At 44.0% G+C, this 14237-nt stretch overlaps 1 protein-coding gene across 15 annotated transcripts in view; it reads right to left on the reverse strand.

The window, feature by feature from the left end:
• LOC110528361 (neurofascin) overlaps nt 1-14237 on the reverse strand; it is a 128693-nt gene that overhangs the window by 95886 nt on the left and 18570 nt on the right. For 14 of the 15 annotated variants that reach the window (XR_005052652.1, XR_005052649.1, XR_005052651.1 and 11 more), the window contains exon 1: nt 411-525. The exons of the other annotated variant lie outside the window; for it this stretch is intronic. The gene's annotated coding sequence lies outside the window, so the exon portion shown is untranslated. Of the gene's footprint in view, nt 1-410; nt 526-14237 lie in introns of those variants that run through there. 15 annotated transcript variants of the gene reach the window in all.

The following is a 14237-nucleotide window of genomic DNA, read 5'->3' on the forward strand; positions in this document are numbered from 1 at the left end:
ACAATTATGTGACGGACAAATGACAGAATACACAAGATAGACAAACTAACCACCTCATTGCTCAGATGATTGATTACAAGCTGATTGAAAAGAAGAAATAAAACAGCTTTTGTGTTGGACAATGACAAATGGACAGTTTGATGAAAACCATTTCAATATTCCACAAAAGACGATTGGAAGGATTTTTCATGTTCATGAATGACAACATTATTGTATGAAAAAAATCAACAAGAGGACAATCAGAAACAGTTTTTACAACTAAAAATCATATTTTAAAATCTTACAACGCACGGTAGAGTGAACATGTGTAGCCATGAGAAAAATATGAGCAGAGCTCTCTAACAAAAGCCTCTGCACAGACAGCTCAACACACACACACACACACACACCTCTAAAGAGAGACAAGTTACCTCTTTTGGAAACGGTTTCCTGACCAGGTGAAATACTGCTTCACTCTCTCTCTCTCTCTCTGTCCTCCTAGCTCTGACTCGTTCCACACACACACACACACACACACACACACAGCTCCTCCATCTGCCACCGCCCCCTTGCCTTCTCCATGCCCACCTCATGAATTATTAATTAGCCCCAGGGCAAACACGCTCCACTGCTTGAACGGACACACACACGCACCCACGCAGGCTCGCTCACAGACAAATACACACCTACAGCTTACAAACACACACACACACACACACACACACAGCCAAACCCAGCCAAAGACACACAAATGCATCTACACACAAGCACGCTCAACCACACACACATACATACATACATGCATACATACATGACCACATAAAAGCCTAAACACACGTCATCGTGAAAACATGCAGAGCATACTCATACTCCTATATAAAGACAGAGTCAATCATGCGTGAACACAGACCACGAACAACCACACACATTAATACACACAGTCACACACAGTTCCATCCTCCCAGGCGTAGCTGGAGATGTAGCCCATCGAGGATGAACCTCAGCTGGGAGGGATTACAGCACTGTCATGGCCAACCCTTCCACGACTGGAGGGGTCAGAGGCAGGCCAGAGAGATCGTGTGGGTGGGTGTATGTTTATCAGACCATGCCTCCATGCTGCTCCTCCCTTCCCATAGGCTGAAACTCAAACGGGAAGTACCCGTGGTAAGGACTGTTAACCGCTGGTCTGACCAATCGGAATCCATGCTTGAATATTGTTTTGATCACGGGGACTGTGATATGTCCCGGGTTGCCTCTGAGAATAACATTAACGTATACACAGACATGGTGACGGAGTTCATCACTGTGACTATTAAAACCTACCCAAACCAAAAACTGTGGCTAGATAGCATCACTTGAGCAAAACTGAAAGTGCAAACCACCGCATTCAACAACAGCAAGGTTGCTGGGAATATGGTTGAGTACAAACAGTCCAGATATGCCCTTCATAAGGCAATCAAAATGTCAGTACAGAGACAAAGTGGAGTCGCAATTCAATGGCTCAGGCACAAGACGTATATGGCAGGGACTCCGGACAATAAAGGGAAAACACAGAAGTCTTGCTCCCGGTAAAACATTTAAGCGTGTTAACACTCGCAAGGCTGCCGGCCCAGACGGCATCCCTAGCCACGTCCTCAGAGCATGAGCAGACCAGCTGGCTGGAGTGTTTACAGACATGTTCAATCTCTCCCTATCCCAGTACAGATCTGTACTTCTCCCCAACTTTGTCCCTGACCTGTTTAGCGAGCTCCTTGGTCTTCATGGTGCTGCTTGCTTGGTGGTGCCACTTGCTTAGTAGTGTTGCAGACTCTGGGGCCTTTCAGAACAGGTGTATATATACTGAGATCATGTGACAGATCATGTGACACTTAGATTGCACACAGTTAGACTTTATTAAACTAATTATGTGACTTCTGAAGGTAATTGGTTGCACCAGAGCTTATTTAGGGGCTTCATAGCAAAGGGGGTGAATACATATGCACGCACCACACATTTTTTGAAACAAATTATTTTTTTCATTTCACCGATTTGCACTATTTTGTGTATTTGTGTCCATTACATGATATCTAAATAAAAATCCTTTTAAATTACAGGTTGTGATGAAACAAAATAGGGAAAACGCCAAGGGGGATGAATACTTTTGCAAGGTATATGCTGTATTCTAGTCAAGGCCTATCCTATTCAACTATTATATCCATATACAGTTCATAATGTCTAAACATTCCATCACATATATACTGTATATATTTATACTCTGGACTTGCTCGTCCTAATAGTTATATATTTCTTAATTAGATTATTTTACTTTTTATATTTGTTTGTATTGTTGTGTATTGTTAGATATTACTGCATTGTTGGATATAGAAACACTAGCATTTCGCAACACCAGCAATAACACCTGCTAAATATGTGTATGCGACCAATAAAATTTTATTTTATTTTTATTTGCATCCGTGCGTGATCAGGGGCCTGTGTGCATGTGCGAGGAGGCGGCAGTTAGGGTGGATGTGTGTGTTCGTAGAGGGAGCGAGGGTGTGTGTGGGAGGTGTATCTAAGAGAGCATGGAGAGGCCTCCGGGGCATGTTAAATATCCCCAACAGCGTCTTGAGTAGGCTGGAGGTCACAGAGAGCAGCAAGAGGAGAGGGGGACAGGAAGCGGGACAGGGGTGGGGTGTAGAGAAAGCAGTACTTTCTTGTTAAAGGAGATTGGAGGGTGAATGAGATGGGCGGTGATGGGGGTGGGTAGATATCCCCCCGTAGCGTCTTGGATTATTGACCTCCTCACCTCGTCCGGCATTTCACCTCCCGTCTGTCTACTCCCGCTCTCATCTCCGCTTATCCTTATGCAATCACCCTTACCCAACCAATCAATAACCCCCTCCCCTTCCCACTAGTAACATGCTAATGACCCTCCTCACATATGATTCAACCGTATGCTAACCTAACAACAGCCTACCGCAACCCCCTCACACACACTAAGAAAAATCCCTAACAGAAAAACAATGTTTTGTTTTTTCCCCAAACAAAATTCAAATCACAGTGCGGCTGGCTCGCCTGCTCTTCTCTAATGATGCGACTGCGTGTTCAGTCTTCGGCCTGTTGCGTGTAGAATATCCTAGCCTATTCATTATTGACAGGCCATGATTTACTAGAAGACATAGCAAGACAAGAAATTGTGAAATACAGCTTTCTATAGCGAGATACAGATTTTGATTGCCGATAGATAGTCCTAGTGCAAGGTTCTGACTCCGTTTGCGTGGTGGCCGACCTGCCTATACTGTGACCGTCCCCTCTCTCTCCGTCCCTCACTAACCCGCTATGAAAGATGCAAGTGTTTGTGTTCTCGGAAGTACGGCAACTAATAAGTCTCCTCTGTTCCAAAAATACCGAATCTTAGGAGTCGATTCCTAGCGGAAAATGTCATGGTAAGTCACAGTATTTAACTAACTTCAAAGTACCTTTTTAAGAGAGAATGGTTGATTGACGGTTCTGGTTACCTAGTGATGGAAGTTAGTCCCGCATTCCTTGCAGACAAGTAAAATGCCTGTTCAGTGGCCCTTCGAAACTACAGTATCTCCAGAGAAGGTTTTGTGTTGGCATTTAAAAATCTGTAGTGTACACTTTCAGACAAACAACCACATCCCAGAGCTATGGGAGACTGCTGAAAGAGAGAGAGAGAGAGAGAGAGAAAGAGGGGAGAGGGGAGAGAGAGAAAGAGACTACACACGATAGAGGACATATCTAACTGGGCTCATTTTATGGCAGGGGCCAAGCGTCTCACACACACACACACGTACACATATGCACACGCACGCACACACGTTACCCCATCCCATGAACTCTAGCATATCTTTGGTTATTAAACTCTGTTTGAGGCCAATCACCCTGGGATGTTTATACTGCTTTATACAGCACACACACACATTGACCTTTGAATGCATAAATAAATAGATGTTCAGATGAACAGATCAGATGGTGTAATAATTATAATCTGAGACATAAGACTTCATGCTTTCCCATGCTGACCCTCTCAGATGACTCAGCTTTAGATTTAGTTCAGGAGCCAAATAAAGAGAAATACTGTATAAAAACAACATTATTTATCTGGCTAAGAGAACAGAAAGGATATTAAAGGTGCACTCTGCAAGTCCCATTTCCCTATGCTCTCTCAATTCAATTCAAGGGCTTCATTGGCATGGGAAACACATGTTAACATTGTCAAAACAAGTGAAATAGATAATAAACTAAAGTGAAATAAACAATAAAAATGTACAGTAAACATTACACCAAAAGAAGTTCCAAAAGAATAAAGTCATTCAAATGTCAAATGATGTCCAGTTGTTGTAACAATGTGCAAATAGTGAAAGTACAAGTAAATAAGCATAAATATGGGTTGTATTTACAATGGTGTTTGTTCTTCACTGGTTGCCCTTTTCTTGTGGCAACAGGTCACAAATATTGCTGCTGTGATGGCACACTGGTATTTCACCCAGAAGATACGGGAGTTTAGCTAAATTGGGTTTGTTTAAAAATTCTTTGTGGATCTGTGTAATCTGAGGGAAATATGTGTCTCTAATATGTCTCACTCTCTCTCTGCGTCAACAACAGTGGGTCTATCCAAAGGCCACAAGGATGGAGGGACAATGCCTCACATTTCTTCCTCTGCTGACATCTGTAGTGTGGGCTCCTATGTTAACCAGTCCAGAGGTTATTGGGGTTATCAATGGAGGATCTATGTTAACCAGTCCAGAGGTTATTGGGGTGGTCAATGGAGGATCTATGTTAACCAGTCCAGAGGTTATTGGGGTGGTCAATGGAGGATCTATGTTAACCAGTCCAGAGGTTATTGGGGTGGTCAATGGAGGATCTATGTTAACCAGTCCAGAGGTTATTGGGGTGATCAATGGAGGATCTATGTTAACCAGTCCAGAGGTTATTGGGGTGGTCAATGGAGGATCTATGTTAACCAGTCCAGAGGTTATTGGGGTGGTCAATGGAGGATCTATGTTAACCAGTCCAGAGGTTATTGGGGTGATCAATGGAGGATATATGTTAACCAGTCCAGAGGTTATTGGGGTTATCAATGGAGGATCTATGTTAACCAGTCCAGAGGTTATTGGAGTGGTCAATGGAGGATCTATGTTAACCAGTCCAGAGGTTATTGGGGTGGTCAATGGAGGATCTATGTTAACCAGTCCAGAGGTTATTGGGGTGATCAATGGAGGATCTATGTTAACCAGTCCAGAGGTTATTGGGGTGGTCAATGGAGGATCTATGTCAACCAGTCCAGAGGTTATTGGGGTGGTCAATGGAGGATCTATGTTAACCAGTCCAGAGGTTATTGGGGTGGTCAATGGAGGATCTATGTTAACCAGTCCAGAGGTTATTGGGGTGGTCAATGGAGGATCTATGTCAACCAGTCCAGAGGTTATTGGGGTGGTCAATGGAGGATCTATGTTAACCAGTCCAGAGGTTATTGGGGTGGTCAATGGAGGATCTATGTTAACCAGTCCAGAGGTTATTGGGGTGGTCAATGGAGGATCTATGTTAACCAGTCCAGAGGTTATTGGGGTGGTCAATGGAGGATCTATGTTAACCAGTCCAGAGGTTATTGGGGTGGTCAATGGAGGATCTATGTTAACCAGTCCAGAGGTTATTGGGGTGGTCAATGGAGGATCTATGTTAACCAGTCCAGAGGTTATTGGGGTGATCAATGGAGGATCTATGTTAACCAGTCCAGAGGTTATTGGGGTTATCAATGGAGGATCTATGTTAACCAGTCCAGAGGTTATTGGAGTGGTCAATGGAGGATCTATGTTAACCAGTCCAGAGGTTATTGGGGTGGTCAATGGAGGATCTATGTTAACCAGTCCAGAGGTTATTGGGGTGATCAATGGAGGATCTATGTTAACCAGTCCAGAGGTTATTGGGGTGGTCAATGGAGGATCTATGTCAACCAGTCCAGAGGTTATTGGGGTGGTCAATGGAGGATCTATGTTAACCAGTCCAGAGGTTATTGGGGTGGTCAATGGAGGATCTATGTTAACCAGTCCAGAGGTTATTGGGGTGGTCAATGGAGGATCTATGTCAACCAGTCCAGAGGTTATTGGGGTGGTCAATGGAGGATCTATGTTAACCAGTCCAGAGGTTATTGGGGTGGTCAATGGAGGATCTATGTTAACCAGTCCAGAGGTTATTGGGGTGGTCAATGAAGGATCTATGTTAACCAGTCCAGAGGTTATTGGGGTGGTCAATGGAGGATCTATGTCAACCAGTCCAGAGGTTATTGGGGTGGTCAATGGAGGATCTATGTCAACCAGTCCAGAGGTTATTGGGGTGATCAATGGAGGATCTATGTTAACCAGTCCAGAAGTTATTGGGGTGGTCAATGGAGGCTCTGTGTGAAGGTTTGCATATAGAGAATAGATAAGAAAAAACTTGAGCGGAAAAGAGACTGACCAATAGATTGTCCAAGCTTATTATGTATTAGAGGTCGACCGATTAATCGGAATGGCCGATTAATTAGGGCCCTTTTCAAGTTTTCATAACAATCGGAAATCTGTATTTTTGGACACCAATTTGGCCGATTTTGTATTTTTTTTACACCTTTATTTAATCTTTATTTAACTTGGCAAGTCAGTTAAGAACACATTCTTATTTTCAGTGATGGCCTAGGAACGGTGGGTTAACTGCCTTGTTTAGGGGCAGAACGACAGATTTTTACCTTATCAGCTCGGGGATTCAATCTTGCAACCTTACAGTTAACTAGTCCAACGCTCTAACCACCTGATTACATTGCACTCCACGAGGAGCCTGCCTGTTACACGAATGCAGTAAGCCAAGGTAAGTTGCTAGCTAGCATTAAACTTAACTTGTAAAAAAACAATCAATCAATCATAATCACTAGTTAACTACACATGGTTGATGATATTACTAGTTTATCTAGCGTGTCCTGCGTTGCATATAATCGATGCGGTGCGTATCGTTGCTCCAATGTGAACATAACCATAAACATCAATGCCTTTCTTAAAATCAATACACAGAAATATATATTTTTAAACCTGCATATTTAGCTAAAAGAAATCCAGGTCAGCAGGCAATATTAACCAGGTGAAATTGTGTCACTTCACTTGCGTTCATTGCACGCAGAGTCAGGGTATATGCAACAGTTTGGGCCGCCTAATTTGCCAGAATTTTACGTAATTATGACATAACATTGAAGGTTGTGAAATATAACAGGAATATTTAGACTTAGGGTTGCCACCCGTTAGATAAAATACGGAACGGTTCCGTATCTCACGGAAAGAATAAACGTCTTGTTTTCGAGATGATAGTTTCCGGATTCGACCATATTAATGACCTAAGGCTCGTATTTCTGTGTGTTATTATGTTATAATTAAGTCTATGATTTGATAGAGCAGTCTGACTGAGCGATGGTAGGCACTAGCAGGCTCGTAAGCATTCATTCAAACAGCACTTTTGTGCGTTTTTCCAGCAGCTCGTCGCTGTGCTTCAAGCATTGAGCTGTTTATGACTTCAAGTCTATCAACTCCCGAGATTAGGATGGTGTAACCGAGGTGAAATGGCTAGCTAGTTAGCGGGGTGCGCACTAATAGCGTTTCAAACGTCACTCGATCTGAGACTTGGAGTAGTTATTCCCCTTGCTCTGCATGGGTAACGCTGCTTCGAGGGTGGCTGTTGTCGATGTGTTACTGGTTCGAGCCCAGGTAGGAGCGAGGAGAGGGACGGAAGCTATACTGTTACACTGACAATACTAAAGTGCCTATAAGAACATCCATTAGTCAAAGGTATATGAAATACAAATGGTATAGAGAGAAATTGTCCTATAATTCCTATAATAACTACAACCTAAAACTTCTTAACCTGGGAATATTGAAGACTCATGTTAAAAGGAACCACCAGCTTTCATATGTTCTCATGTTCTGAGCAAGGAACTTAAACGTTAGCTTTCTTACATGGCACATATTGCACTTTTACTTTCTTCTCCAACACTTTGTTTTTGCATTATTTAAACCAAATTGAACATGTTTCATTATTTATTTGAGGCTAAATTGATTTTATTGATGTATTATATTAAGTTAAAATAAGTGTTCATTCAGTATTGTTGTAATACTGTAACCAGCCAGTATCTGGGGAGACCATAATTTGCATCATGCAGTGCAACACATCTCCTTCACATAGAGTTGATCAGGCTGTTGATTGTGGCCTGTGGAATGTTGTCCTACTCATATTCAATGTCTATGTGAAGTTGCTGGATATTGGTGGGAACTGGAACATGCTGCCGTACACGTCGATCCAGAGCATCCCAAACATGTTCAAATGGGTGACATTTCTGGTAAGTATACAGGTCATGGAAGAACTGGGACATTTTCAGATTCCTGGAATTGTCTACAGATCCTTGTGACATGGGGCCGTATATTACCATGCTGAAACATGAGGTGATGGCGGTGGATGAATTTCACAAAAATGGGCCTCAGGATCTCGTTACAGTATCTCTGTGCATTCAAGTTGACATCGATAAAAAGCAATTGTGTTCATTTATTCCGTAGCTTTTGCCTGCCCATACCATAACCCCACAGTCACCACGGGGCACTCTGTTTACAATGTTGAAATCATCAAAGCGCTAGCCCACACGACACTGTCTGCCATCTTCCCGGTACAGTTGAAAACGGGATTCTTCCATGAAGAGCACACTTCTCCAGCGTGCCAGTGGCCATCAAAGGTGAGCATTTGCCCACTGAAGTCAGTTACGACGCCCAACTGCAGTCAGGTCAAGTCTCTGGGTAGGACCACGAGCACGCAGATGAGCTTCCCTGAGATGGTTTCTGACAGTTTGTGCAGAAATTCTTTGGTTGTGCAAACCTACAGTTTCACCAGCTGTCTGGTCTCAGAAAATCTTGCTGGTGAAGAAGCCAGATGTGGAGGTCCTGGGCTGGTGTGGTTACACGTGGTCTGCGGTTGTGAGGCCAGTTGGACATACTGCCAAACTCTCTAAAACGATGTTGGAAGCGACTTATGGTAGAGAAATTAACATTCAGCTTTCTGGCAACTGCTCTGGTGGACAATCCTGCAGTCCACATGCCAATTCCACACTCCCTCAAAATTTGAGTAATCTGTGGCATTGTGTTGTAAGACAAAACTGCACACTTTAGAGTGGCCTTTTATTGTCCCCAGCACAAGCCGCACCTGTGTAATGATCATGCTGTTAAATCAGCTTCTTGATATGCCACACTTGTCAGTTGGGTGGATTATCTCTGCAAAGGAGCCATGCTCACTAACAGGGATGTAAACAAATTTGTTCCCAACGTTTTTGAAAACATTTCTGGAATCTTTTACTTTAGCTCATGACATGACATCACACTTTACATGTTGCATGTATAATTTGTTCAGTATAAAATGGCCCTTCTCATCGGCATCAGGTACCACACTAATTGAGCTGTTTAAATATTTAGAGCTACAGAGATAGGGAGGAAATGAAAGAACAGAGGGAGGGAGTAAAAATGAGGGTGAGAGCTGGAGGGAGATAGAGGGACATGGAACACAGAGAGAGCTGGAGGGAGATAAAGGGACATGGAACACAGAGAACTGGAGGGAGATAGAGGGACATGGAACACAGAGAGAGCTGGAGGGGGATAGAGGGACATGGAACACAGAGAGAGCTGGAGGGGGATAGAGGGACATGGAACACAGAGAGAGCTGGAGGGGAATAGAGGGACATGGAACACAGAGAGAGCTGGAGGGGGATAGAGGGACATGGAACACAGAGAGAGCTGGAGGGGGATAGAGGGACATGGAACACAGAGAGAGCTGGAGGGGGATAGAGGGACATGGAACACAGAGAGAGCTGAAGGGGGATAGAGGGACATGGAACACAGAGAGAGCTGGAGGGGGATAGAGGGACACAAAACACACAGAGAGCTGGAGGGTTATAGAGGGACATGATACACAGAGAGAGACAGATGAGTCCGACATCAGAATTTTACAGGAAAATAGAGAACCTGTTGGGTTTTTTTAAAGAGAAAAAGAGACATAAAAAGGAGAGAGTTGTGATCAAGGAAAACAATTGTTAAACAGAGCAGAGAGAGAGAAAGAGAAAAACAAAGACTTAGAGCACTAGTTACCAGCATTAACCTGGTGTAGACACCTGTAGCAGAACACTGAGGACAAACAGGATGGCCCTTTGTTTCAACTGGCCAGAGAGGAGGATGTCTCCCAGAGAGGAGGATGTCTCCCAGATAGGAGGATGTCTCTCACAGAGGAGGATGTCTCCCAGAGAGGAGGATGTCTCTCAGAAAGGAGGATCTCCCAGATAGGAGGATGTCTCCCAGAGAGGAGGATGTCTCTCAGAAAGGAGGATCTCCCAGATAGGAGGATGTCTCTCAGAGAGGAGGGTGTCTCTCAGTAATCAACTGGCCAGAGGAGCTTAATTAGCAACTAACAACAGGGTTAGGAGATACGCCAAGTGCGTGTGTGTCTGTGTCCGCATGTGTGTGCGCGTGTGTGTGTGTTCGTGATGTGTGTAAACGCAGGTTACTAATGATGACGCTTGAAAAGCAGACAAAATGTTCAACCACAACATCACCAAAATCAAAATGATGTTTCTACAGTCAGCATCTGTGTGGCGTATGACTGTCAAAACATTTACACAACATCAGCGGTTTCAATAAGCAGAAACTGAGGCATTTTGCCCAGACTCAGTGAAACACTTAAAGTGTCTGATGGCTTGTCATGTGTCCATCCAGGAAACGTGCTACTGTTTAGGTGGCTGTGTGTGTGGTTATTTATATATAATGTTAAAGCAATGGTCCTTTCTTCAGTTGTATTATCCTGACATGGCTGTTGCTCCAGTAAGATGAACTTCAGACCTGTACTGCATGTAGGCCAAACCAAATATCTAGCACAAAGCCAGAGATAAAACAGCATCACTACCTAGCATGCAGCACTATCACTCCAGGACATGACCTCCAGGGCAGCAGGGAACAGGTCAGCAGGCCAGCATGTCCAAAGTGGATGGGTGGGGCTGCTCTGCTGGAGGGCCTGGAGGTCTGCCCTCTCTCCATTAATCTCCAGGGCTTTATATGAAGCACCAAGAGGACAGCCAAGGGACACATGAATCATACACACGCACACACAGACACACACACTCCTCCACATGATGAATGAGGCCATAACACCTGTGGACATGGTGACTGTCCAATAATCCACTATCAGGAGTAAAAACAGGATTTGACTAGAGAAAGAGCAGTCGGTCCAGGCTTCTTAGATAAATGATAGAGTCACGTCTCTGGGCCACGACCCCTTCAGAACCAGGACGTTCTGATCTGACTGACTGGATTGTCGGACTCTGTTTGTGACCGAGACGTGACCGCTCACTCTGTAAGACCATGATACTTGACTCTGTGACTGAGATGTGACCGCTCACTCTGTAAGACCAGGATACTTGACTCTGTGACTGAGATGTGACCACTCACTCTGTAAGACCAGGATACTTGACTCTGTGACTGAGATGTGACCGCTCACTCTATAAGACCAGGATACTTGACTCTGTGACTGAGATGTGACCGCTCACTCTGTAAGACCAGGATACTTGACTCTGTGACTGAGATGTGACCGCTCACTCTGTAAGACCAGGATACTTGACTCTGTGACTGAGATGTGACCGCTCACCAAACGACCTTTGTGCTCAGCTGGTTGTGAGTTGAGGTGTTATCACACTACACAACAACCCTCCCAACTCCTGTTACGTGAACTTCAGAAAAACAGACAGAGACAAAAAAATGATCTAGTCCAGACAGAGAGAGAGAGAGGAGCAAGCCTAGCCGGTAATTGGGTAAGAGTTGTCATGACTACAGTGATGCGCCACACTCCTATCCACCCCTAGCCTCACAAGCTGCTTGATCTTGCGAGCCTACATGAATGTTCGCTGCAGCAGTAATCAGTAGTCTGGTAATTACAAGGCTACTCCACCCACCTCTCACAAACAGCTTCCTGTCACTCTGTCAGCAGCTTCAGAAGGTCCACACACAGCCCTGACACACATACACACACACACACACACACACACACACCACACAGGCCTGACACACACACACACACACACATAACACAGGCCTGACACACACAGGCCTGACACACACACACACACACAGGCCTGACACACACACACACACCACACAGGCCTGACACAAACACATACACAGACACACACAGGACAGATTGATGGAGGAGATGACCCTCTCTGGACTCTTTGTTGAACCATGAAAGAAAGGCTTGTTATTATTTGCTGACTCTCAGGGTTAATGAATGTGCTATATGTCTAATTAATTGTCAACCGCCATTTTAAATGTGATAAATGTTAATAACTTAATTTAGAAAACCACAAAACAATCCCCTTACCCATTACTATAGACTGAAAAACCCACTAAGTGAATTAAGCAGTGAAACACAATAACACTGCTGTAACACAATGAGACCACAATGACCATGACATCATCAGGCAGACTATGAGGAAAGAGAGAGGGAGAGCGGGAGAGAGAAAGAGAGACTGCAATGAGAAGAGAGATGAAAAAAGGAGAGGGTAGAAGAGAAAGGAAATGAGGTAAAGAGTAAATAAAGGTGACATTTTAAAAAGATGTTAAAAAACTGTAGTCTGTCACCATACACATCCTGTACTAGTGGCTCCTTCCATTCCTCTCCCCTGTCACCAACTCTCCACACACCCGCTGTCTCCCTCCTTCTCCTTTCCACCTCTTTCTCTGTCCCTCTCTCCATCCATCTATCCATCCATCTCTCACTCTCTCTCACAAACTCTCTCTCTCTTTCTCTTACACTCTGCACCTCTGCAGTCTGTCACCATCTACATTCCCCATACCTTTCTCTCTCTCCATCCCCCTTCTCCCGCTCACATCTCTTCTCCTGGCAGATGGACAGTGGTGGCAGGGTGAAAAGGGGTGGGGTTTGAGGGGGGTGAGGTGGGGGACATTGGGGTCTTTTGATATTCAAACTTGCCCTCTGCTGCCCTCAGGGGACCTACCATTGTCTTCGTTCTGCTGAAAATGGGTCAAGAAAGAGAAAAATTAACACACGAGGGGGGTTAGGATGACAAAAAGATGGAAAGATAGATTGGTAAGAAAGAAAGAGAAAAATGAACACCAAACATGGGGATGCAGATGGGGAGGTGGTGTTCTATTTATTTGACTGGATTAAGTGTTTTTGGTATTGTACATTGTAGTGACCATATTGTGATTCAGACTCAATGGACGGGTGGGGGTGCTTATATTTGTCCTGTTACATACAAGTGAGTAATGGAATTGTTTTTTTTGCATATCCCAACTCCCTCTGAGACACCTGCAGGGAGTGGGCTCACAGCCAGGGTCACCATTATACAGCACCCCTGGAGCAATTAGGGTTAAGTGGCTTACCGGAGGGCACAGCCACAGATATACAGGGGTTCCTCCTCTAAAAGTTGCATCATACTGCGGCACACCCTGCGCGCTGCCGCAGCATTCTGTGGCTCGTCTTTTCATTTTCAGCCATTTCTTCTGTTACTGCAAGTTTTTGCTAGTTTGACCACCAGAGGGCATCTTTGAGAAGCATTTGATAGTATTCTGCATAGGCATTACCAGAGAATTTAAAACCTTTTTTGTAATAACATAGTATATTGGATTGATTTTAAGAAATTTGGATTAATTCATTGGATTAATATTATGGTGTTTCCATTCAGAGAAAAATTGTCAGTTTGTAAATTCAGAACGTTTCACCCTTGGAGCGCACACTGGACGTTCGGGCAGAGCAGTAGGGTTGATTTGAGCGTTCTGGCCTTTACACCCAAGCTAACGTTGGCTAGCTACTTCCAGACACAAATGAGACTACTCTTGACTATTTTACTCACCCTAGCAGAGCTGGTAAGGCCATTGTTTTGAAGTAATCGCAAAAAACAGGCCTTATTTTAGTGCATTTTCACCCTGCCACCTACTATTAGTTCTATTGAGCACCGTGGCACCAACTCGCCTTCGGAACGTTCTATTCCCAGCTTATTGTTCAATGTCACAATGCCTGCTTTGCTATTTTTGGAAATGAGACCTGCTCATGTTGTTTTATAGTTAAAATGTAAACAACAGAATGTAAACAACAAAAATAATATGTCTGCCTATTTCGCCAAATATCTCGCAATGTGTATATTTAGATTTTTTTCAAGTCGGGTGTAGTCTCTCTCCATGTATTGTAGTCTCTCTCCA

This window comes from Oncorhynchus mykiss, chromosome 7 (genome assembly GCF_013265735.2).
Source record: "Oncorhynchus mykiss isolate Arlee chromosome 7, USDA_OmykA_1.1, whole genome shotgun sequence".
NCBI classification, from domain to species: domain Eukaryota; kingdom Metazoa; phylum Chordata; class Actinopteri; order Salmoniformes; family Salmonidae; genus Oncorhynchus; species Oncorhynchus mykiss.